The sequence below is a fragment of the Pinus tabuliformis genome, chromosome 4_1 (assembly GCF_031772625.1).
Source record: "Pinus tabuliformis cultivar Carrire ecotype Pingquan chromosome 4_1, CPIR1, whole genome shotgun sequence".
Lineage (NCBI taxonomy): Eukaryota > Viridiplantae > Streptophyta > Pinopsida > Pinales > Pinaceae > Pinus > Pinus tabuliformis.
The window spans coordinates 543630532-543658352 of NC_142303.1; positions in this window are offsets into that span (position 1 = coordinate 543630532).

Here is a 27821-nt window from a genome sequence, read left to right on the forward strand (position 1 = left end):
ATATGAAGAAAAAATAGAGTTACAAGAATACAAGTTTAAATGCCAGGCCTTCTTCTACTTATGTTTTGGAGAACACATATCACCTGATCGTTCTAAACAACAAAACACAATAGCCAAACTCATTCCTATACCTCTTTAATTTTTCTCCTTTCCAAATAGGCTGAATGATCCTAAATTCAGTGGCAAAGTACCAGCCTTCTCTTCATGCAATCTCAAAACAACTCTGAGGGCCAACCTACCTTCATTGGATGAACGGAAAGGTATTAGCACATCTATTTAGGGTGCATCTTTATGTGCATTTGTGGCTTCTTCAGCACAAGCGTACACCATAGAGATGATTCGGTTTTGTGCTTGTGCTGAGGTGAGAAATGGCATTTTATGAACAATGTTGCTCAGTGTTCCTTGAACAGAGTTTATATTGTTATAATCCTTGTGCAATTCAGTACTAGTTTGGAGAATTGATGGCTATTTAATATTTGTACAGGTCATGCTCGGAGGCTATTTTGCTTTGAAAAGAGTTGAATATCCATCTACAGATTTATTGTATCCATTTCCATTTGGAATCAATAAACCATTAAAAAGTTTTTTCACCGCCTTTGGAAGTAATAAATACCCTATTGATATTCATTTTTATCTCTAGTATATCAGCATTATTTATGGAGGAACAGAAAAAGGGACTGATGTAGTATGGTCGGATGTGTGCCAGCATTTGCTTAATTATAATTTATCATTTATATTCCCAGAATGACAGTCTGCAACTTGGTAAAACCCTGAAGTTGGACCAATGAACTAATTACGCTGGTGAATTGGGGTCTCTGAATTATTTTTGTTGTCTTCGGAAGCAATTAGCAATCTATTTATTTCGATATTTATCTCTATTATATGAACATCGTATATAGAAAGACCCGTCTAATTAGTTCATATTATTGGACCCGTCTAATATGTTTGTGGCAGTTTTCAGTTATAATTTAGTTTTCAGCATGGCACTACTGCTGTGTGCAATTCAGTACTAGTTTGGAGAATTGATGGCTTGGACTTTCCTTGATTGGATATGCTATGCCAATAGCAATTTGGCATGTTCTGTGATGATTAAGGCTAGATGTAAGAATAATTAATTAACATTATTTCATGCAAAAGCAAATCTTCCCACAATCGTATTTAGGGAGGGCTAACCAAATTCATTTGAGTAGTGAATTTCCTTTAAAGCAGTCAAGGTAGTGATTGTACCGTGATTCAAATAGTTGAAAGACATTTATTTATCATAAGATGTGAATGGAAATCATATGAAGAAATAATACTAGTATTCATGCTATCATAAAGGTGAATCCAATTTACCTCATTGGCCGAGAAAATAATTGTTCTTCTGACAACTAAGTTGAGCCATCTTCACCCAAGCTTGTAAGGGCACAGTCTATGGATTCCTATCATAGCTAATTCTAGGTGCCCATGCAGTAGTTGCATGAATAGTTAAAGAATTCCTCTTCCTCTTTGATCTGCTCCCTATTGACAGTCCATGAAACAACGATGCTGATCATTTAATTTCTGCAAGGTGGAAGAAACAAAATACCAAACCCAGGTAGTGGAATTACTTCCTTGCCATTCTCATTTTTTTCTTGGAGGCCTTTGAAAGATGACATGGTTCCTTTATTGAGACTACCGAATGCAGAAGAGGTAGACTCTTCTTGACATCATTAACAACATGTGCTATCTATTTTCTAGACTGTAAGTTATCATAGACATTCTCCTGTCTCCCCTCTACCTCCTGGCCAAAAGGTTTTCTTGCTTCTCATAAAGACAAACACATATAACTAGATAGACAGATAGTTCGAACAGAAATTGCCTTAATGTATTTTGTAAAGTTTAAAGCGAGTTTTCCCATATCTATCTTCTCCATGAACATGTGGACAATCATTCATGCACTAGATTTTTAAAAGGAAATGTAGACAACAAACCTCTAACAAATCCACATGAAGTCAATGCTGAGGGACAATTTTGGGGCATGGAAAAGGTGCACTCACAGGGATTAAATCACAGTGAAGAGAGGCTCCTTCGCTGTCCCAAAAGAGGTTCTTCATCACAGCAAGGAGGCTTCCATACGCTGTCAAATGAAGCTCCAAAAGAGCCCTAGTTGCAGTTTTCTATTCACAGCTAAGACGCAATCAAAGGGAGCCTAAATGAACCTCTAATCCACAATAAGAAAGAGAATCAATACACAGTCCTAAAGGATGTTTTAGGTGTTGTTCAAGTAAAGAGACCTAGCACGTCTTAGTATTTCAGTGGCAACATGATGATGACAGCATTGTGATTGAAACTATTCCTGAGGACTGTTTATAAGGTTGGTAACCTACAGTCATATTATATTAATGAAATCTGTCCTAGACCAAAGTTCAAATCAGTACACTCAGATTGAGTCAAGTCCTTATACGACTTATACTACTGCATTGACAGTATTTGTTGACTGAAGATCAGAGGCCAGACTTGCTGCTAGGCTAGACCACAGGACATAGCTAGCAGCAAAGGTATTGACTTGAAAGCGTGACAATGGTGGAGCTGCACCTCTAGGTCATGGATTGGTAACTGACAAAAAAAATAAATTCAGACCACTTCAGTCCAATCCTAAAAAAAACTTATTGTAGGCAAACAAATTTGCAACTAACCAACCAATGTGAAATGAATTTTCAATGAAATTATCAAATGTACTACACAAATTGATGATATATATATACGAAAAACAGAGCATTTATCAACCAAATTAAGACATCACGTCTGTAAAATGCCAGTCATTGCACAATTGTTCTCTGTTTAAAAAAGTGAGTACAATGAGGAGTACCTGTATTTTTCATGAACTCTAGCTTCCAAAAGAGGATATTCTGAACTGCACTTGTAAATTTCAGCAGTTGTTCTTCTGAAAATCACAAAATCGTGCATGGAAGTAAGTTTAACAGTGCAGTTGTGGCGGGAACAATCCTGAGATCAGAACTGCTCTATTTATACTGAGTGATGATCTAATCAGATCAGATGATGTGGAGGGGTCAACGGTTAGTTTATTATGAGCAACTTTATTCTTACTAACATTTACTCACAAAATCGTGCATGTATTTGCTGACAAAATAGTGCAGTAGATGCAGGTTGGTATTTGGAATGGAATTGTAAGTAAAATTTCCATTTTTTATTTTTTATTTTTTAATATCAAATAAGCAATTTAGAAATTACTAAAAGAAAAAAAATTAGAGATTTTTCCTTATTTCAAATAAGGAACTAGTTCAAATAAAGAATTTAGTGGTTATTAAAAAAGCTAAAAGTACAGTTTTTTCTTTATTTCACATAAGGAATTTAAGAATTTATTAATTACTCCCTATCTCTATTTTTCTAGCAATATATACTTGTCTTATATAAAACCTCAAGTAATAGGCTTGGTAACACCCCTGAAATAATATTTTCTCTCATTTATTAAATATTTTGTATTTCCACTTTTTAACTTGAGTCACAAAGAAATAATAAATCTAGTTAATATGCTAATATTGAGGACAAGTTTGACATGGCATATAGGTTAGTTGGGGCTTTTTGCACATTTAGGTGATGGGGAGCACTATTTGCCATTATTATAAACCAAAGTAATATAGATGTTGTATGGGTGTTAATGTGAGGATAATTTTGCCCCTAGACAAGGATGGGTATGTTTGGGGCCTTGGACATCATCTAAGGAGAAACACCATTATTATCCCAGGGCATACGAGTGGTTTTGGTTGGTTAAGTAATAGTACAGACTGTGCACATGGTACAAAACCACCTCCCAGTGCCCCTAAGGTGAACGATTGGCCTAGTGGTGCTCATCGCCAACATCAAGGTTTCTTGTTGGTGGCTAGTGTCCTACTTACTAATGTCTACTACCCAATATTGTGACATTTTGATAGATCGATGTACCAACAACTAATACATTGCATTAGTGTTGGTTGACCTTGAGGTGTCCTTGATACAGTTAGCCCGAAATTTGACCTAGACTTGATGGACTATAGTCCCCAACCATGGAGTGAGAGTCCTTGAACCCCCTATCTAGATGAGCTAATGGATAATGTAGGATGATATGCTAATATCGAGGACATTGAGCTTGACATGGCATGTAGGTTAGTTGGGGCTTTTTGCACATTTAGGTGATGGGGAGCACTATTTGCCATCATTATAAACCAAAGGAATATAGATGTTGTATGGGTATTAATGTGAGGATAATTTTGCCCCTGGACAAGGATGGCTTTGTTTGGGGCCTTGGACATCATCTAAGGAGAAACACCATTATCATCCCAGGGCGTACGAGTGGTTTTGGTTGGTTTAGTAATAATACAGACTGTGCACATGGTACAAAAACACCTCCCAGTGCCTCTAAGATGAACGGTTGGCCTAGTGGTGCTCATCGCCAACATCAAGGTTTCTTGTTGGTGGCTAGTGTCCTACTTACTAATGTCTACTACCCAATATTGTGACATTTTGATAGGTCGATGTACCAACAACTAATACATTGCATTAGTGTTGGTTGACCTTGAGGTGTCCTTCATACAGTTAGCCCAAAATTTGACCTAGACTTGATGGACTATAGTCCCCAACCATGGAGTGAGAGTCCTTGAACCCCCTATCTAGATGAGCTAATGGATAATGTAGGACGATATGCTAATATCGAGGACAAGCTTGACATGGCATGTAATAATATCTGATTATCATCCTAGGGCCTACGACTGGTTTTGGTTGGTTTAGTAATAATATAGACTATGCACATGGTACAAAACCACCTCCGAGTGCCTCTAAGGTGAATGGTTGGCCTAGTGGTGCTCATCGCCAACATCAAGTTTTCTTGTTGGTGGCTAGTGTCCTACTTACTAATGTCTACTACCTAATATTGTGACATTTTGATAGGTCGATGTACCAACAACTAATACATTGCATTAGTGTAGGTTGACCTTGTTAAGGTGTCCTTCATATAGTTAGCCTGAAATTTGACCTCTCGATGGACTATAGTCCCCAACCATGGAGTGAGAGTCCTTGAACCCTCTATCTTCATGAGCTAAATTATGGATAATGTAGGATGATATGTTAATATCGAGGACATGTTTGACATTTTGATAGGTCGATGTACCAACAACTAATACATTGCATTAGTGTTGGTTGACCTTGAGGTGTCCTTGATACAGTTAGCTTGAACTTCGACCTAGACTTGATGGACTATAGTCCCATGGAGTGAGAATCCTTAAACCCCCTATCTAGATGAGCTAATGGATAATGTAGGATGATATGCTAATATCGAGGACAAGCTTGACATGGCATGTAGGTTAGTTGGGGCTTTTTGCACATTTAGGTGATGGGGAGCACTATTTGCCATCATTATAAACCAAAGTAATATAGATGTTGTATGGGTGTTAATGTGAGAATAATTTTGCCCCTAGACAAGGATGGCTTTGTTTGGGGCCTTGGACATCATCTAAGGAGAAACACCATTATCATCCCAGGGCATACGAGTGGTTTTGGTTGGTTAAGTAATAGTACAGACTGTGCACATGGTACAAAACCACCTCCCAGTGCCCCTAAGGTGAACGGTTGGCCTAGTGGTGCTCATCGCCAACATCAAGGTTTCTTGTTGGTGGCTAGTGTCCTACTTACTAATGTCTACTACCCAATATTGTGACATTTTGATAGATCGATGTACCAACAACTAATACATTGCATTAGTGTTGGTTGACCTTGAGGTGTCCTTGATACAGTTAGCCCGAAATTTGACCTAGACTTGATGGACTATAGTCCCCAACCATGGAGTGAGAGTCCTTGAACCCCCTATCTAGATGAGCTAATGGATAATGTAGGATGATATGCTAATATCGAGGACATTGAGCTTGACATGGCATGTAGGTTAGTTGGGGCTTTTTGCACATTTAGGTGATGGGGAGCACTATTTGCCATCATTATAAACCAAAGGAATATAGATGTTGTATGGGTATTAATGTGAGGATAATTTTCCCCTAGACAAGGATGGCTTTGTTTGGGCCTTGGACATCATCTAAGGAGAAACACCATTATCATCCCAGGGCGTACGAGTGGTTTTGGTTGGTTTAGTAATAATACAGACAGTGCACATGGTACAAAACCACCTCCCAGTGCCTCTAAGATGAATGGTTGGCCTAGTGGTGCTCATCGGCAACATCAAGGTTTCTTGTTGGTGGCTAGTGTCCTACTTACTATTGTTTACTACCCAATATTGCGACATTTTGATAGGTCGATGTGCCAACAACTAATACATTGCATTAGTGCTGGTTGACCTTGACATGTCCATGATACAATTAGCCCGAAATTTGACCTAGACTTGATGGACTATAGTCCCCAACCATGGAGTGAGAGTCCTTGAACCCCCTATCTAGATGAGCTAATGGATAATGTAGGATGATAATGTGAGGATAATTTTGCCCCTGGACAAGGATGGGTATGTTTGGGGCCTTGGACATCATCTAAGGAGAAACACCATTATCATCCCAGGGCATACGAGTGGTTTTGGTTGGTTTAGTAATAATACAGACTGTGCACATGGTACAAAAACACCTCCCAGTGCCTCTAAGGTGAACGGTTGGCCTAGTGGTGCTCATCGCCAACATCAATGTTTCTTGTTGGTGGCTAGTGTCCTACTTACTAATGTCTACTACCCAATATTGTGACATTTTGATAGGTCGATGTACCAACAACTAATACATTGCATTAGTGTAGGTTGACCTTGTTAAGGTGTCCTTCATACAGTTAGCCTGAAATTTGACCTCTCGATGGACTATAGTCCCCAACCATGGAGTGAGAGTCCTTGAACCCTCTATCTCCATGAGCTAAATTATGGAGAATGTAGGATGATATGCTAATATCGAGGACATGTTTGACATTTTGATAGATCGATGTACCAACAACTAATACATTGCATTAGTGTTGGTTGACCTTGAGGTGTCCTTGATACAGTTAGCTCGAACTTTGACCTAGACTTGATGGACTATAGTCCCCAACCATGGAGTGAGAGTCCTTGAACCCCCTATCTAGATGAGCTAATGGATAATGTAGGACGATATGCTAATATCGAGGACAAGCTTGACATGGCATGTAATAATATCTGATTATCATCCTAGGGCCTACGACTGGTTTTGGTTGGTTTAGTAATAATATAGACTATGCACATGGTACAAAACCACCTCCGAGTGCCTCTAAGGTGAATGGTTGGCCTAGTGGTGCTCATCGCCAACATCAAGTTTTCTTGTTGGTGGCTAGTGTCCTACTTACTAATGTCTACTACCAATATTGTGACATTTTGATAGGTCGATGTACCAACAACTAATACATTGAATTAGTGTAGGTTGACCTTGTTAAGGTGTCCTTCATACAGTTAGCCTGAAATTTGACCTCTCGATGGACTATAGTCCCCAACCATGGAGTGAGAGTCCTTGAACCCTCTATCTTCATGAGCTAAATTATGGATAATGTAGGATGATATGTTAATATCGAGGACATGTTTGACATTTTGATATGTCGATGTACCAACAACTAATACATTGCATTAGTGTTGGTTGACCTTGAGGTGTCCTTGATACAGTTAGCTCGAACTTTGACCTAGACTTGATGGACTATAGTCCCCAACCATGGAGTGAGAGTCCTTGAACCCCCTATCTAGATGAGCTAATGGATAATGTAGGATGATATGCTAATATCGAGGACAAGCTTGACATGGCATGTAGGTTAGTTGGGGCGTTTTGCACATTTAGGTGATGGGGAGCACTATTTGCCATCATTATAAACCAAAGGAATATAGATGTTGTATGGGTGTTAATGTGAGGATAATTTTGCCCCTAGACAAGGATGGCTTTGTTTGGGGCCTTGGACATCATCTAAAGAGAAACACCATTATCATCCCAGGGCATACAAGTGGTTTTGGTTGGTTAAGTGATAATAAAGACTGTGCACATGGTACAAAACCACCTCCCAGTGCCCCTAAGGTGAACGGTTGGCCTAGTGGTGCTCATCGCCAACATCAAGGTTTCTTGTTGGTGGCTAGTGTCCTACTTACTAATGTCTACTACCCAATATTGTGACATTTTGATAGGTCGATGTGCCAACAACTAATACATTGCATTAGTGTTGGTTGACCTTGACATGTCCATGATACAGTTAGCCCGAAATTTGACCTAGACTTGATGGACTATAGTCCCCAACCATGGAGTGAGAGTCCTTGAACCCCCTATCTAGATGAGCTAATGGATAATGTAGGACGATATGCTAATATCGAGGACATTGAGCTTGACATGGCATGTAGGTTAGTTGGGGCTTTTTGCACATTTAGGTGATGGGGAGCACTATTTGCCATCATTATAAACCAAAGGAATATAGATGTTGTATGGATATTAATGTGAGGATAATTTTGCCCCTAGACAAGGATGGCTTTGTTTGGGGCCTTGGACATCATCTAAGAGAAACACCATTATCATCCCAGGGCGTACGAGTGGTTTTTTTTTTTTTAGTAATAATACAGACTGTGCACATCGTACAAAACCACCTCCCAGTGCCTCTAAGATGAATGGTTGGCCTAGTGGTGCTCATCGGACTATAGTCCCCAACCATGGAGTGAGAGTCCTTGAACCCCCTATCTAGATGAGCTAATGGATAATGTAGGATGATATGCTAATATCGAGGACATTGAGCTTGACATGGCATGTAGGTTAGTTGGGGCTTTTTGCACATTTAGGTGATGGGGAGCACTATTTGCCATCATTATAAACCAAAGGAATATAGATGTTGTATGGGTATTAATGTGAGGATAATTTTGCCCTGGACAAGGATGGCTTTGTTTGGGGCCTTGGACATCATCTAAGGAGAAACACCATTATCATCCCAGGGCGTACGAGTGGTTTTGGTTGGTTTAGTAATAATACAGACTGTGCACATCGTACAAAACCACCTCCCAGTGCCTCTAAGATGAATGGTTGGCCTAGTGGTGCTCATCGGCAACATCAAGGTTTCTTGTTGGTGGCTAGTGTCCTACTTACTATTGTCTACTACCCAATATTGCGACATTTTGATAGGTCGATGTACCAACAACTAATACATTGCATTAATGTTGGTTGACCTTGACGTGTCCATGATACAATTAGCCCGAAATTTGACCTAGACTTGATGGACTATAGTCCCCAACTATGGAGTGAGAGTCCTTGATCCCTCTATCTCGATGAGCTAATGAATAATGTAGGATGATATGCTAATATCGAGGACAAGTTTGACATGGCAGGCAGGTTAGTTGGGTCTTTTTGCACAATTAGGTGATGGGGAGCACTATTTGCCATCATTATAAACCATAGGTATATAGATGTTGTATGGGTGTTAATATGAGGATAATTTTGCCCCACAAGGATGGCTTTGTTTGGGGCCTTGGACATCATCTAAGGAGAAACACCATTATCATCCCAAGGCGTACGAGTGGTTTTGGTTGGTTTAGTAACCCAACACGACTACCTAAGAATAGTAAATCCTCCTTACTACTGCTGCGTGGTGATCCAGGAAACAAGATCTGGGTTTTTATTGCTTATCGGAGGGAAAGCATTCCTCCACTCAAGGAGTTTTCCTCCTATCCACTTGTACAAACAATAGGCTTGAGTAAGATAATAGGATTAGAAGAAAATCATAGGAAAACATGTGAATAATACGAGAGGTTCAGATTCCAAGATTTTTTTGTAACTTTGTCATCTTCAAAGTTACAAACAACATGTTTGTTAATTGAAGTGATATTTGATTTCAGCGCTTAGTTTAGCTTTCTTCTAAGGTTTTTAAGTTTCCTTGTGTTAACTTGGCCCATTGACCTAGGTGGTCAATATCCCTCTTGTATCATTTATGTTCACATATTTGTTTATGAGCAATTTTTTCTTACAGCTTATCTTAACATTTGTTGATGATAGTTGTAGCACTCTTACATTAGTTAGATAGAATTTTTACTTTGAATTTAGTTCATTTCCATTACTATTTTTAATTTTTTTGGTTCATTATGTGTTATTCATTAACCCTACCACAAATTGTTTTAATGCATTGGATATGTTCACTTTCCAATTTTCCAACTTCTCATTAGCATCATTGCCATCCAATACCACATTTAGCATATTCACCTTCACATTAGACTGTTTCTTGTAGAAAAATAAGGACACCTGTAGCAGTTTGCAACCCGACTTCCAAGCTTGCCCAAATTCACACGAAACATAAGATAATCCGTGATTCAACGATTTGGGAAACTTTTGAACAGACAGATAATCAGTGATCCGTGTGCTTTGACAATCCGTGATCCGTGTGCTTTGAGAAGCGGATGCACACATTATATCCAATATGGTCGGGGGTATCCTGTAGCATTAACAGGTGAGGCGCATCTGTCAACAACCTTTCGGACGGCCAAGACATTTTTATAAGCTCTGCATTTAATTCCATTTTTTCTGTGAGGCCGATCTTCCATAGTTTTTGCCTAAAACAGGTATGTGTTTAGGCTTTCTGTTTGTTTTATTAAAAAATATCTCTTTGGATAAATTATTATCATATCCTGTTGCCTGTTCAGATTGTTGGGGCTACCTTTAGATTATATCTTTTTGATTTTGCAGACTTTAAACACATATCTACTAAGCATAGGATGATAAAACGTTGCATTTTCTTGGATCGGATTCTAGCTTAGTTATTTCCTCTGCTTTTGGGCATATGTAACGTTAAGTGCATGTTAATGGAATTTGATTACTTGTTTCTTTGTGTTAAGTACATTGATAAGCAGAAAAACCTTTATCGCTTCCGAAACATCTTCACCATGCACTTTCTGGGTAGAAATGTTAGGACTTCTTATTATTTTCAATGGCATATTACCACAAGAACGCTTGAGATGAGGGATACTCAGATTACGTCCAGAACAGATACAAATTGGTGTATTTTCAATGGCATATTACCACAAGTCTTCTTATTTTCAATAGAATATTACCACAAGAACGCTTGAGATGAGAGATACCCAGATTACGTCCAGAAAAGATACAAATTGGTGGTTCTTTCAGTGACCTATCCCTAGCCAGTTTCTCAACAGTAACTTTCACCTTTTTCTCAGGAAGACTAATTTGAGAGGCTTCCATCTTTATACGAAACCACCCTCTTTCTTTTTCATAAATAGAAGATTTTGATATCATTGGGCATGGACTATCTGTTGTAACAAGTCCCAACATAAGTCGTCAAAATGGTCATATATTTTGTTCAATAGCACAATGACTAACCTGCAAAACATAAACCCCGTTTGTTAATAACATCTGGAGCATTAAAAAACACATTTTCCTTCACAATGAAGCAACATAGAAACCCTCAGAATTGAAAATATCCATTCTTACAAGTAGTGGAAAGACTGAACTGTAAGTCCCATCATAAGTCGTCAAAATGGGCATAGATTCTGTTCAATAGGACAATGCCTGACCTGCAAAACATAAACCCCGTTTGTTAATAACATCTGGAGCATTAAAAAACACATTTTCCTTCACAATGAAGCAACATATAAACCCTCAAAATTGAAAATATCCATGCTTACAAGTAGTGGAAAGACTGAACTGTAAGTCCCATCATAAGTCGTCAAAATGGCCATAGATTTTGTTCAATAGCACAATGCCTGACCTGCAAAACATAAACCCCGTTTGTTAATAACATCTGGAGCTCCTTCTATTAGGGGATCTCCCTTCTACTAATTATTTCCAAAGCTCATATTTCATCTCAAATTCTGGGCTGTTTATATATTGTGTCATCCTTTCTTGTCTTCCTCATTGCAGTCTTTTATTATCAGGTGGAAATGTGCTTCTGAATTGGGTCTACATGGTCTTCTAGCATATGAATGGGACAATTTTATTAAGAATCTTATTCTTAATGGTCTAATCTTTTTTTTTCTGAGTAAAGACTATTCTATTAGGATTAAAAAGAGAAAAAATATTTACAAAGAGGTTTGAACCTCTGAGGGGGCCGTAGCCTGCCCTCTGTCAAAGAACCATTGCAGGTAGCTTTTTTCCTTCTGTTTACAAAACTGATAATCATAGCCTCAACACTGAACAGAACTATATGGACCAAGACTAAACAGAGCTAAACGCTCCAGAGTGAGCTGCCCTATTACAAAAAACTGTTCTTTACCATAATTACAAAAAAGGAAATCCAAAATTGTACCCTGGAGAATGAACAAATTCATATTGTTGGTATCAGAAGCCATGCACACTGAAAATGACACACGAGATCCAGAAAACCAAAACGGACTTACTGTCCTGTAGCTGAAACCAAAGGTAATTAAACTTGCCGTGGCGCATCCGTAGCATTTTCATTAACCTGATTAGGGGAGCTTGCCCAGGTTACCATCACCTCATCTTCAGCTTCCATCAAGTTGCCTTCTGTAGGAGGCACAAGGTGCAGAACACTGCCAAAGAGGCGCGCTGGCTCACAAACTATGGTCTGTTCTTGAGGAGAGTCCGGCGGAGGGCGAGAAGCCTCCTGTTGACCTTCTTCGTACACCGCAGCAAAAACATTGAGGACAGCACCAGCCAAGCTGCTCTGAGAATCACTGGAATTCTGAGAAAGCGACTGTTCCTTGGAAATTTCGTTTGAGCTTGTGAGCTCATCTTCTTCCTCCGAGAAGATGACAGTAATTATAGCTGAGATGAGCGGTCTGTTAAGTCTGCTTTTGAACTTAAACCTTGAGGTATGAAGGGAACTGTTTAGGGAGGGTCCAGAATTGTCTGAGGGCGGAGAGGAAGGTGAAGCAGTAGCTAACGGGGATATACGACGAGGCGCAGAGCTACCACGCCCTCCAGATCCTCCACGGGATCCCGAGTTGCTCCCTCGCCTTGGAATACCCCGACGACGGGCCATAACAGAATACAACAGCGGAATGAGGATGCTAAAGGACTGGGTGTGAGGGAGAAGCAACGTGCTGGGCAATTGTAACCAGATTAAAAACCAGACCTTTGAATGAAAGACCCAGAAGCCCAGCACACATAAGCTAGACTCGGCGTCAAGAAAATACCCAACGACGACTGAGAAAGCCCAGTACCCAACCCAGACACCTTTAACAAGGACAAAAACCAAATCCCTTCCCGAAATGAACCAGAGGACTGACTTAAGACACCAGACGCAAATGGAGAAAACAAACTTAATGCACCGACGCTGTCTGAAAGAGGCAGAACTATATACCTGAAGCCGACCAAATGGGAGCAGTTATGAGACCAAGGAGGCTTCCAAATTCGCTGTGTTGCACTAAGACTCTGAGACCATGACCACCAGAGGAGACCTCTGCTAGAAAAAACTGGAAACACTACATTGATGCCTGAAAAGACCAGAACAAATGAACCCTGGAGAATGCGCGCCATCCTGATAACTTCCATCTGCGTACGAGCTCGGGCCTTCATTAATGCGGATTAATTACCTGCCACGAACCGCCTTACCCTTCTTAATTACTCGCCAGTTGCCGACTCCGCGTGCTCCAGCATTAACACCTCTTAAGGACACCCGCATCCGGGTTTGAGTCTTCCTTCGACTGCATATCACTTGTTACTATAGTATGGAAGGTGGAAAGTTGGTTCTCAGAAGCTATGCAAGATATAGAGCCTTCATAGAATTCCCTTCCACTGTCCACTCCTAAATTAGCAAGAAAGTCTGCCAGTTTGTTCCCTTCCCTTCTGATGTGTTTAAAAGAAATAGCTTGATTGTGAATAAGCCATTGCTGTAGTAGCTCGAGTCGAGTTGCCATTCTCCAGCTGCTACTGACCTTGTGAACCGGGGATCCCTGCAGAAGTTTTAAGGCCATGTTTATGATTATTTGGGAGTCCATGATCCATCAACCTCCTCTAAATGATCCATCAACCTCCTCTAAATACATTATCCCCTACTGTTAAATCAAGAAAAACACTATGAAGTGCTCTTGGATTAGCATGGTTACCTTTGTTGCTTCTTAGCTACATCCTTTGACACAAGGAAAAATAGAACCCCCAAAATAAGACATAGGGGATGTGAAAATATATAAATTTATTTATATATATGAAACAAAAAAATATTAAAATTACAGAAAAATAAGACATGCAGACATAAGGAGCTACATCAAACGCATCTGAACAGATTTTTGAAATTTTTTGGTGCCTCGACTGTTGTATATGTAGGGGTAGCTGGGGCTAGACTGTTTGACACATGTCAAACATGCAAGCTTGCATGACCATGAATCCAGGTGTACAACATGTGGATTTTTGGGGATTTTGATTTGTTGATATCCAACTTTGTATGGCTTTAATAAGAAGACCTTACTCACATGATTTTTCATTATGTGGTTTTTCTCTAGTTGATGATGACATATAAGATGGTTTTGGTTTCAAAACAACTTTGGATTCTTCTACTTACTTAAAAACAATCTTATCTTTAGGTATACAATATGTTGGTTTGACAACAACAAAAAAGTTTCCTTAGATATGTAGAAACCTTCAGAGCCAGTGAATGCTGATTACTGCTGAGTAGAGTGAATGGATTAAAGCTTGCTTTCAAATATGATCTATCCTGCCTAAATGATCCATCAACCTCCTCTAAATACATTATCCCCTACTGTTAAATCAAGAAAAACACTATGAAGTGCTCTTGGATTAGCATGGTTACCTTTGTTGCTTCTTAGCTACATCCTTTGACACAAGGACACATAGAACCCCCAAAATAAGACATAGGGGATGTGAAAATATATAAATTTATTTATATATATGAAATAAAAAAATATTAAAATTACAGAAAAATAAGACATGCAGACATAAGGAGCTACATCAAACGCATCTGAATAGATTTTTGAAATTTTTTGGTGCCTCGACTGTTGTATATGTAGGGGTAGCTGGGGCTAGACTGTTTGACACATGCCAAACATGCAAGCTTGCATGCCCATGAATCCAGGTGTACAACATGTGGATTTTTTGGGATTTTGATTTGTTGATATCCAACTGGCTTTAATGCTGATTACTGCTGAGCAAGCTTTAATCCTTCAGCTTCTAAGTGAGGAAAAGGATAATTAAGAAGAGCCATAAACTACATTGAATGAAGATCAAGAAATCAAGCCTAATATGAAAAAAAAATTAAATAGCCACATAATCAACATGACAAGCATAAATGTTTTGCCTAGATGAAGAATGGTGAAAATACATGGACAAATAATTAAAAACAAGATATTGAAATTGGTTGATCAAGCTCTCTGTCGAGGTTCCATCTAGAAGTTAAGAGTGGGGGTAGCCACAATAATGACCTGGGTTCAAAACATCATTTTCCCACATTATATGTATGAATTGGCTAGCTTAACAGCCCCAACTTTACTTTAAAGTGGGGAGAGAATATGAATATCATGACTTATTTGATGTACACATTGACTGCATTCAAATCAAGTTTTGGGACAAATTTCTAGAATTACTAATGTCACAAGGATATCGGTTCTCTTGTTCTTTGAAAGTGTAAGGTCCTTATATGGTAGAGGGATTTGAGACAGAATATGCATAGAATTTATTTGCTTGCAGGAATGAGTGCGCTTAATGGCACATTGGCGGGGATAAGCACAGAACAGAACTGAGGTTCATGAGATTGAATTGTGAAGATTCCCTTGAAGCTCTTAACTGTGACAAGTCCCTTTCTTACTACCATTCATACTATGCAGTGATATGTTTTCTTGAGAATGAAAGCCATCGAAATTGATATAATCATGATTTGAGGCTCTGGTTTATTACAATATGTTGGTTTGACAACAACAAAAAAGTTTCCTTAGATATGTAAAAACCTTCAGAGCCAGTGAATACTGATTACTGCTGAGCAGAGTGTTTAGACAATGTAAAGAAGTTTCATAATCTTGCAGCAGGGTCTAGAGGATCATCATTTGAACATTTGAAAGTGGCATGATACTTATTTCACAAAGTGTAGCATTAAAGGGTCTCATTGACAACATTGAATACAACAGTGTCGTTGCAGTTATTAACCTATTGATTTTTACATATGTCAGAACTGAGGTTGAATAGAGGGTACTTGAAAAATTGGTACAGTGAAGCAGAGCATGTTGATGCTAGGGTTTGTTGCAGCACATTAGTCTACCAATCTATGATACTATCTATAGTTGAGCATCAATCAGATTGGTGGCATTTTGAGTTATGCTTGTGGAACATTTGATCCTTGGTACATATTGGATTCTCTCTAGACTATCTAGATTCTAGAGTATGGAAGATGATGTTAGGAACAATTCTAGAAAGGGCCAGGACTTTAAATCAGGATTACATAAGAAACCCTGACATAATCAAATTTGAAGCAAGCTACTCTAGTAGGTCCTGAAGCAGTTAAAATTTGGTAATAACGGTCTCAATATGAGAAAACTTGAAAGTCTCTTTTCTTTTCAGTTAAGAGAGAACCAGCCCCTTTGTGCAACCCCTATAATCATAAGGAACAGTGATTGAATCCTTGGAAAGCCCAGATTTTGTGATGCTTGAATAAAAGGGACCTTCATAAATTGGGTTCTGTTCATAGCCTCTGTTCTGTTTATGTTAGGTTCCTTTTAAAAAAAATACAATTACTACACATTAGTGCAAGGATCCAAACAATCATTGCAACAATTGTAATATTGATGGTTTCATTGGATATAAGTGTTGAAAGCTACATCTAGGGTTGAATCCAAATAAATATAGTTTTTCCAAGAAGAATAACATATTAGATATGGATTCATTCAACCTAATAGAGTGTAGCATGGATGTAAATGAGAAGACTGTCTACACCTCAGTGCAAAAGGAGTTGAATATGAATATCCTTCATAGCAAGGAAGAGAATGAGATGACTAAATTATTCCAGATTAATACTCAAGTAAAAAATACCACGGTGGATGCTCTATTCGATTTTGATTCATTGGAAAAACTCACAGCAAAAAATCAAGTCAACAAGCTTGTGTTAGATGTTCATGATTATTTGAACCACTATCCATTGGAATGGGTGAATAGAGATGTAGAGCTCAAAGTCACTAAATAGTGTAAGGTCAAGTTTACTATAAGTGCATATTTTATGAAATGGATTTATATATAATACTCCTTGATGTGTGTGGTATAGTGTTTGGAAGCCCTTACATGTACACAAGGGATTGATCTTCATGATCAGGGAAAACTAGCACTTATTGATCAAGGATGGGGAAGTATTTCATCATCAATGTGGAAAAAGGTAAGTAGAAGGTCTCTCTAGTAAGTTCCAACCAAGCCAAAAATCGATCACTTTTAGTGGAAAATTTGTATTATTTTTCTTGAGAGATAATCAACCAAGGGATGAATTAGTAAAAGGAATCCATAGAGAGATGTAATGAAGAGCAGAAATAATAGTTAGAGGATTTATTGTATGTGTATAGAGAAGTGCTCGAAGAGCCTAAATATTTACCAACTAAAGGGAAGTGGGGCACAAGATACAATTGTTTCCTAATTCCCCATTACCAAATATTGGGTTGTATGGATAGTTTATTTTGGAAGGAGATAAAGTGAAGAAACATTTGCAATAACTACTAGAGTAGGGAGTAATTAGACAAAACACATCATCATATGGGTCACATAGCATCATAGTTCCCAATAAGGATGGGACTTGGTGAATGTGTAACGAATTTACTTTGGAAGGAGATAAAGTTAAGAAACAATTGCAATAACTACTAAAGTAAGGAGTATTTCAACCAAGCACATCATCTTGTGGGTCACTATCATCATCATACCCAACATAAACATAAACAGAACAGAGGCTATTGATAAAACAGTCACTATCATCATAGCAGTGAAAGTTTGCTACCTGTGAACAATGAATGAAACCAATATCTAGTGGTAACAACAACCTCCAAACACGTTAGAAGGCAGTGAAGTTACAGGGCTAACCTGGTCATGACAAGGGTCTCTAAGATGCGTTTGGTGTGGTGAGACCCCCACAACACGTGGAGATATTTCCTTAACAGAGGTTGATCATGATGCTAGCTTGGTTCAAGGTTCATATACTTACTCTGTTTGTTCTGCTGCTACGTATGCATATATATGCTCTTAGGTATACTACTAGGGCAAATTATCCATGCTTACAAGTAGTGGAAAGACTGAACTGTAAGTCCCATCATAAGTAGTCAAAATGGCCATAGATTTTGTTCAATAGCACAATGCCTGACCTGCAAAACATAAACCCCGTTTGTTAATAACATCTGGAGCTCCTTCTATTAGGGGATCTCCCTTCTACTAATTATTTCCAAAGCTCATATTTCATCTCAAATTCTGGGCTGTTTATATATTGTGTCATCCTTTCTTGTCTTCCTCATTGCAGTCTTTTATTATCAGGTGGAAATGTGCTTCTGAATTGGGTCTACATGGTCTTCTAGCATATGAATGGGACAATTTTGTTAAGAATCTTATTCTCAATGGTCTAATCTTATCATAGGAGGATGGTTCAATTGCTTGTGCTTGGAACACCTCATTTGGGAAAATAACTTCTTGCCATGCCTATAATTCTATATCAGCATGTTCTTCCCTTCCCATGGTAAATTGGTGGTATAATAAGTTCCGGGACTGTCTTATTGCTCCAAAAATGAAATTATTCATATGGTTGGATTTAGAGAATTAGATATAACCATGGGACCCTCTATTGTGCAAAGGATTATCTAGGCCAAATATATGTATCCTCTATTCAAAGGACTTTGAATATGTCAATCACTTATTTTTTCTGTGTGATTTTTCCATGGAACTTTGGACTGCAACCGTCACGTTATTTAATATTTTGGACCTTGTTCCAATGTATCATATTGACCATTTCCTTTTCTTATGTGAGAAAAACATGGGTAATTATAAATCCTTTCCTATCTTCATCGCTTGGGGTGTCTAGAAGGTTCAGAATAAACATATCTTTGAAAGCAGAGATCTCTGACATCCTGCCTCATATTATGGGTTTCTTCTCTGTATGTCAAGCCTTTGAATCCTCCTCGTAGTCACTCCTTATGCTTCCCTCATAGTCCTCTATCTATAAATGTAGGTTTCTTTGATGATGCATATCATTTAGGTGTATCTGGAGGGGGTGCCATCAGTTTCCTCCCTAGAAATGGGTCTTATCATATTTGGTTGAATATTGGTTCAGAGTCTAATACCAAGGCAGAGGTTTCTGTAGTTTGGGCCCTTTTATATATTGAAACATCATTGAACATTATCTCCTGTCAGATTTATGGAGATTCCAAGTGTGTGATGGACTGGATAATGGAGAAGGGGAATTTTAAGGTTCTTTCCCTCAAGCACTAGATGTAACATATTTAAATTCTTAAGGGTCTCTTTCATAATCTACTATTCTAGCATATTTTGAGGGAATGTAACCAACATGTGGACTATATGTCCAAAAAATATCTACGGGTGGAGGAAGGCCACTTTTTATTTGAAGAACCAGGAGGCTTACAATTATTGAGAAGGGGATATGTTCATATCCCCAGTGATCTTCAGTTGGCTCACTTCTTTTGATATGTCAAGAAATTCTATCCTTTTTGTCATCTTATGAATAAAATATTTTTGTTTGAACTGGTTATTCTTGTTTGTAACTAGGATTTTAATGTTCCATACTATCCGGGTTTTTATCTTTTTTAGTAATTTTATCCATGTTCTACAAAGTTTATAGATGTTCTTTTCATGTCCATTTTTGGTCCCTGTTAGTTAATTTTGTGATGGATGTTGTTGTTGGCATTGGTGATGTGCATACCTTTGAGGTTTTTTGGGTCATATATATGTAAATGTACTCCTCTTTCTTAATGAAAAGGATGATTTATCTTCTCTAGAAAATATTACCCTATAAAAGGGTTGGTGTTTAGGAGTTACGAGACTCAGCAATTTTTCAGTTACGAGTCAGACTAACCCATATTCCTGTACTCTGTTTTCCTACATGACAAAGTGATAAACAGAGGAAATGAAGATTTTTTTGAATATTTCCACCATTGATACAACCCATATGCAGTTCTAGGCAGGCAGGTAGAAACCATGTTTCTACCCCAAAAGATCAACCATATGAAAAGGATGATCGAGTACATGGAGGCAAGGCTTAACCCTACCCTCCTCCTTCAGGGCTCCTGATATTTCTCAACAAAATATGGCAGTGAAAGTTTGCTACCTGTGAACAATGAATGAAACCAATATCTAGTGGTAACAACAACCTCCAAACACGTTAGAAGGCAGTGAAGTTACAGGGCTGACCTGGTCATGACAAGGGTCTCTAAGATGCGTTTGGTGTGGTGAGACCCCCACAACACGTGGAGATATTTCCTTAACAGAGGCTGATCATGATGCTAGCTTGGTTCAAGGTTCATATACTTACTCTGTTTGTTCTGCTGCTACGTATGCATATATATGCTCTTAGGTATACTACTAGATATACTACTGGAACTAGAACTGCTAGTGCTGCTTCAAAAAAAATTAGTGAATTAGCAATAACATAGTAGTGAGCTTGAGTGGACCCTCAGGGGGACTCTACACCAGCTAGGATCTGTCCAAGTTAGATATCAAGCACACTTTCACAACCCAACACTGGATATTCACTGAGTTTGGAAGGAAATAAACTTTAAAAAGATTGCAGATCTATTTGATTGAGAAATCTTCGGAACAACATGCAGATTTAATTACACTACAACACATTCCTTGCTGAAAAATGATCCTTTAAATAGAATGCAGATCTATCTTATTCCCCACTATTTTCACCATCTTCCCATACACTATCAACAACTCGCAAAACAACAAGGAGATCAATACTTTTCATTTCCAGAGAAATACCACCTACCACATTATCAATAGTTTCAAAAGGGAATCAGTTTCTTTATACCACAGATGGCAAAGTTCCTTTAAGGGGTACTCCTTTGGGGATCCTATTATTAGACTTTGTGGGTGGTCCATTTATTGGAAACACCAAATGAACTCTATCAAACTTGCAATCTGTGCCTCCTCCTTGTAGAGTTATATAATGTGTTGTAGAACCTTTCTCATAATTCAACCTAGCTAGTTGTCTGCCACTGCATTTTTACCTCAAGATATCACTTCTTTGGAAATGGCTCTAAGGTTTGCATAAAATTATGAACCCATAGTTAAATAGGAACCTCCTATATCTCCTAATGACTTCACAGTAATACATGTATCCCATTGGATTGGAAGTACCACCGAATTGTAGGGGCTGGTTGACAGAACTGGATTCCAAAATGTCATTACCTAGTGGAGCCCCAATTTCTGGTAGGCCTTTATCATTAAGTACCTCTATCATATCATGCCATGAGTGAAACTTGATTTGATGTGCTTACCCACCATTACATGGGGGCCTTTTCCAAATTCATATACATTGTTGCAACCCTTTGCTCAGGCACAATCTACTCCACCACTTGTTCCAAAGATTCTTTCATGGTGTCAGTTGTGCCATTAAACTCAATATCTTCTTAAGCTCTGCACTAATCCACCTAACTATTTTCAACATCATGCAATGCCAAAAAAAAATTACAGTCTATTCAAGAGTGATTAAAATCTATATTTATCTTTTTCCATAGATCAGACACTGACACACAAGACAGAGTTCCGAGTCATCATTGTGCTCATACAAAATAAAAATTCAACCTTTCTTACACAAAGGCACAAAAAGAGTTGAAATATGGGCATTTGTTTGGAATTCACTCTATGTGCCACTGTACCCAGTTAGTTTTATTGTTATGTTTATCTGGTTTTACTTATAACACTTAAAAAGAGGATGAGAATGGAAACAGTAAAGGAGTAGAGAAACATCTTCCTCTGCGATAACAGCAGCTATGGTGGAATGGTAAACGCTCCTCGCATATTCACACCTTGGAAACCTTATCTCGAAATGAAGCTAGTCCTCACTTGCATTAGAGCAAATCCATTTGAACCTTGTTGGGCCTTGAAAGAGAGATCAAATTTCTCCAAACACCTCGTAAACAAATATTCTTGTAAATTTTTTATATTTTTTAATAAAAAACAGCTGAAAGGTAAGATAGGCCCCATATAGTTGACTCAGTAATAAAATTTAATTATTTTTAAATTAGATTTTTTTCATACAAAACATGTCTGCTTGAACAGAACATACTGAAAAGGAAGATAACCCGATAACCCCATATAGTTGACTTAGTAATTAAAATTTTAGGTTTATATGGTATCAAATTCCTCATCAAATTTCTTTCCACATCATCCAGTGGTAAAAAATATATCGAAGAATTCAATATATTTTAATACACAATATATATTTTTTAATTTTTTTACATAAAATTTTATGTTTATCATATCAAATATTTTATATTTATAAGAAAGATTAAGTTTCTAAGAGTTTAATATCTTTTAATATGTAGCATATATTTTTAATAGACAATATATTAAAGGGAAAAATAATAAGATAACTTTTTTGTAAGTTAGTAAAGTTTCAATATATTACTAAATAAACATACAATACAAAAATAGTAGTTGGTTTACCAAACCAGTTGTAGAAGAAGATTCTCTTTGTCACACATTTAACCAGACATGCCATTAGATTTTTCTGTCTTTACTTTCCCTTATATAGTTCAAAAAAGTTCCCCTTCCCACTACTACTATATGTAGGTCTGCCTATCTGAATAGCTATATAGCTCTGATCTTCAGACCTAAACTTGACAAAATAACTACAATACTACCTATATAACATAACACAAAACTAAACAAAAGATTGGTCGATGCCATGATCAACTAACACAATATTATTTGCTTGGAGTTGTTATCGTCGTTGGCCCCATTGTTGGGTCCTCCACAAGGGTTGTCGCTGGAGCCTCTAGGGTTGCCAGTGGACAGCCGCCTGCAGCGCAAGCCTCTCGAACTCGATACTTCCTCAAGCGGGCGAAATCTCCTATCTCTACACCCATCGATATATCCACATTATCGATATAATTTAGATAGATTGAGAACATTTTGTTAAGATCCCCAATTCTGCCAACATGCAATTTCTCTATGTTAACCAAACCCTTGAGAGCCTCTTCAATTCCTTTTAGGCGTTGGTCTATAGATTTTAACTCGATTTCTGTCTCGAGTTGCCTCTTTTTCCTCTACTCTGCTGCCTCTGCTTGCAGCTTTTCCACTAGAGTCTTGACATGCCAAGCGGTCTCCAAGGTCTTTTGGTACACAGTCATCTATGTTTTGGATTTCCCTGTGTTGATGATCCAATCTCCTTCCTCCTCTATTCTACCATCAAAGATAGCCCTACAATGTCTTCGAACCTCACTCTCCCAGATTTCCACTATATCCTTCCCTTTTGTGTGACTGTTTAGCAACAACCTCCGCTGCTTCCTCCATGCATGTCTGTTTGCAAAACTCAAAGCCCTGAGCATCCGCGGGAACTACCTCTTGGCCTACTAGCATCACTTTAGCTCTTACTCATTGCACTCCCTGATAACTGAATTTCCCTCATAGAAATTACTATCACCAACTCACAATTACACCACCTTTCAGTGTTTTGCCTTATGTCGATGAAGCTTGCTCCCTAGCTATGATTTAAAGATGACACCCCAGATGAGACTTGCCTCGCCGATATTTGAGTACTTTCCCTCTCAATTTTTAGTAACTCTGACCTGCTAGCGATGTTGTTGTTCATTCGTGTGTACTTGTGGACGTCCTTCCTCTCATTTTCCCTTGCCAGCGGTTTGTTCAAAATCATAATCACCCTGACCTTGCTCTTGTATGTTTCCCCTCTTGATTTCGTACCTTCCCACTCCTCTTGCCACATCTCCTATTAATGAGACGATCACACTAACAATCTATTATGGGGGAAATCCTCTCCTTCCCATGATTAACCATCACTCTATCCTTGTATTGCAGACACATACCCCTTCTCGTTTCCTAAGTATGTCCATAATGAAGGATTATTTGTTCGTATGAACTGGTAGATCACTGTCCTGATTCGGGCCCACCCCTTCTCTATCAACCTACCTTAATGGCGTGGAGTGATCTCTCTCTGCCAACCTTTGGCTTTCCTCCTTTAGCTAGCCCTCTGAAAACTTGCACATCACGTCGGTGAGCAAATGGACATTATCTACCCCTTTATTTTCCACCCTATCCACCAACACATTCGAAAACCACTGAACTAAGGTGAATTCCATGGTTTTCAACACCTCCAGATGTTTTTGAATGCGTTGGATTAATGGGGGCAAGTGCCAGTTCCATGTTACTTTACTTATTTGTGTGCCACATTGTAACTTACGTGTCACTTGAATGATAAGAGGTGCGGTTCCTACTAGGTCTGGTTCCATGGGAGTTTGCATGGGCTTACAACCATTCATATGGGATTTCTCAATAAGTGTCTTGGCATATTTTCTTTTATATACAAATATCCGGTGATGTGTTTGTCACACCTCCAAACCAAGACACTAATGCAATAGACCAAGATCGGTCATGTCAAAGGACCTTTTCAAATCTTGCCAAAATTCTCTTCTCATAACTGCCTGTGATTACTAAGTCATCGACATACACAACGATGATCACAATATCCCCCTTGATCTTTGCAGTAGAGGTTAGGATCATAAGGGCTTCTCTTTCAGCCGTGCTGTGCAAAATGCTCATCAATTTGTATAGAAAGTTCCCACAATATATTCTGTTTAAGCAAAATATAATGCTTAATATTTTGCAAAATAGATACAAATGGATTACTGCGATGTAGTAATATCTCCGAAAGAGTATCTAAAAGCATATTTTCAAGATATTTACACCATGCAGAGGTAAAAAAACCAGGGCATATATGTTTAAATCCCTCCCATCAAAGTACCTTGAGGTCCCTCTAATGGTGCAAGCCTAGAAGAACTCCAATTAGGAAAAAATTGTATCAAACCTTGAGGATAGGGTGAAACAATGGAATGTCAAAGCCCTAAACCTGGGTGGTCATCTGATTCTAACAAACACAGTGCTACAAGCTATTCCAAGGTATATGTTATCTATCCTCCCTTCTCCCAAAAGATCTGGGACATCCAAAGGAACTTCTTGTGGCGAGGGGTAGAGGTGAAACGAAAATGGGCGCTAGTGGCCTTAAATAGAGTGCAAACCAAAAGATGCAGGTGGGCTAGGTCTTCAAGATCCAGAGGTAACCAACAAAGAAAATGGAGCAAAATTATGGTGGAGATGGTTAAAAGGGGGGTCATCACCTTGGGAAAGGCTTTGGAAATCAAAATATGCACCTAATTTCCATACAAAAAAGTTAGTTTGGTTATCAAGTTCCACTCAGGGGTTGGCAATTTGGAATTTAGCATGGAATAAAAGAGGTATAATGCAAAAACACTATTCTGGGAAATCAGAAATGGAAAGGAGGCCCTATTTTGGGATGATGCGTGGTAGAAACAAGCTAAGTTATGCAGGGAGGAATGACATCCCTTCAAACTAAGCACAGAAATATAAGAGTATAGAGAATTCTACCAATTCTAGGATCAAGGACTAGAAAATAACAAATGGAGGCGATGGAATTTTAATATCTTTCAACGGCCAACCCAGAATGACTTAGCTATTCAGTATCTAACAGAGGAACTAAGAAAATTAAGAATTATGTTCAATAATGAACAAGACCAACTCAAATGGGGGAAAAAAGAAGATGTGGAGTTCAATCTCAAGGAAGTCAAAGCTTATCTTAGTGAGGGATATACTGGTACAAATGATCCATCGTGGAGAAAACTGGATGGTGCCACATTGGCCATAAATTTAAATTTTCATGTCATTGATTTTACACCAGAAGGTCCTAACTCAGGACAAAGTTATAAAGAGAGGATTTATAGGTTCCTCTTCGTGTTTCCTCTCCGAAAACACAAAAGAGAGGCTTAATCATTTACTCAACACCTGTAACTATATGGAGGCACTATGGGACTAATTAGCCTCAATATTTAGATAAAGAAACCAAAGTCGAGAGAGCATACAAGAAACAATAAAGAAATGGCGGGTGCATTATACAAAAAACGAGGTGGTGAACCTTACCTGAAATTTCATTCGAGGTTTCATCCTTTGGGAAATTTGGAAGGAGCACAATAGATGAATATTCTCTTATAATAAGCTTCCTGTTGACAACCTAGTGGAAGGAAAAATGTGTCAGCTAAAGGAAACATTAATTAGTACGGGAAATCAACCATTAGAGGAACAACCACCCCCCCAAGGAAACACAAATTTTGAAGTGATGAGGCTTCATGTTTTTCACCCTGTTTTCCCCAAATAAATATATTCTAGCAGGAAAAATTATTCATTACTTTCCCCTCTTACAAGCAAACACTCGACAAAAAAAGGATTTCACACCTCGAGTTTTTTTGTAGGATAAAGGGAAAGGTGAGTGGGTATCCTGCAGTAGCTGCATTGGTCTTATTAGCATTACGCCACTTTTCATATGGGTCTTCACAACAAATAATCACCATTACACTTTGTTGATTTGTTTTAAAAATAAACATAACACCCAATAGATTTCTTTTGGGATGCAATGTTGTTGTTGGTAGTATGATTGTATTTGTGCCACATGTAAAGCTAATATGCGTTAAATTTCTTTCACCTTGCAATATTTTTATTGGAAATGTGTTTGTGTTTGGGCTAGAAACTATGCTAGATTTCTTTTGCTTTGCAATAGTGTTGTTGTCAATTTGGTTGTTTATGATAAAAGGAAATCTAGCAAGTGTTAGATTTCCATCACTTTGGCAATGTTATTGGAAATGTTGTGCTTGTGTTTGGGCTAGAAGTTGTGTTAGATTTCTTTTGCTATGCAATGTTGTTGTTTTCAATTTGGTTGTTTATTATAGAAGGAAATATAACACGTGTTAGATCTCTTTCACCTTGGTAATGTGCTTTTGTTTGTGTTAGAAGGAAATATAGCATGCACTAGATTTCTTCTGACATAAAATGTTGTTATTGGTAGTATGCTTGTATTTATGCTACATGTAAAGCTAGCATGCGTTAAATTTATTTTACCTTGCGACATTGTTGTTGGAAATGTGATTGTGTTTGTGATAGAAGTTGTTGGATTTTGTTGGCTTTTGTTTGCCCTACAATGTTATTGTTGCCAATGTGCTTTTGTTTGTACTAGAAGTAAATCAATCGTATGCTAGATATCTTCTACACTGCAATGTTATTTTTGGCAATGTGATTGTGTTTGTGCTACAATAAACTCTAGAATGTGTAAGATTTCTTTTACTTTGAAATGTTTTTGTGAGTAATATGCTTCTATTTACGTTAGAAGAAAATTTAGCATGTGGTGGATTTCCTTCGCCTTAGAATATTGTTATTGGCAATGTGTTTGTGTTTGTGCTAGAAGGAAATCTAGCATGTGCTAGATTTATTTGACCATGTAATGTTGCTTCTAGCAATATGCTTATGTTTGTAGTAGAAGGAATGATATTGATTGTTAGCTTTCATTTGAGGAAACAATGTTTCATTACATACAACATGACAACCATAATATTTTTATTTTTGCATTTATATTACTTTTTCGGAAGTTGTGTGTTTTTGGGGAAATATAAAGTCACACTTTACACGGTTCATTCTTTTAATTACAAGTTACGATGTAATTGTTGTTACAGAATTGATGCAAGCTACAATGGAAAATATAATTTTGGCAAAAGGGGACTATGTTGATCTCCTTATTAATGATCAAGTCATTGGGCTAGCAAGGGTTGAATCTGCAGAGTCTGGAACTTATTATGTTGGAAAAAAGGTTAATGTTGGTTATGTTGCAATTTTGATAATTGATCTCATTCAACCACATTTGATTGATGATGATGTTAATGAAGGGGACATACATCCATG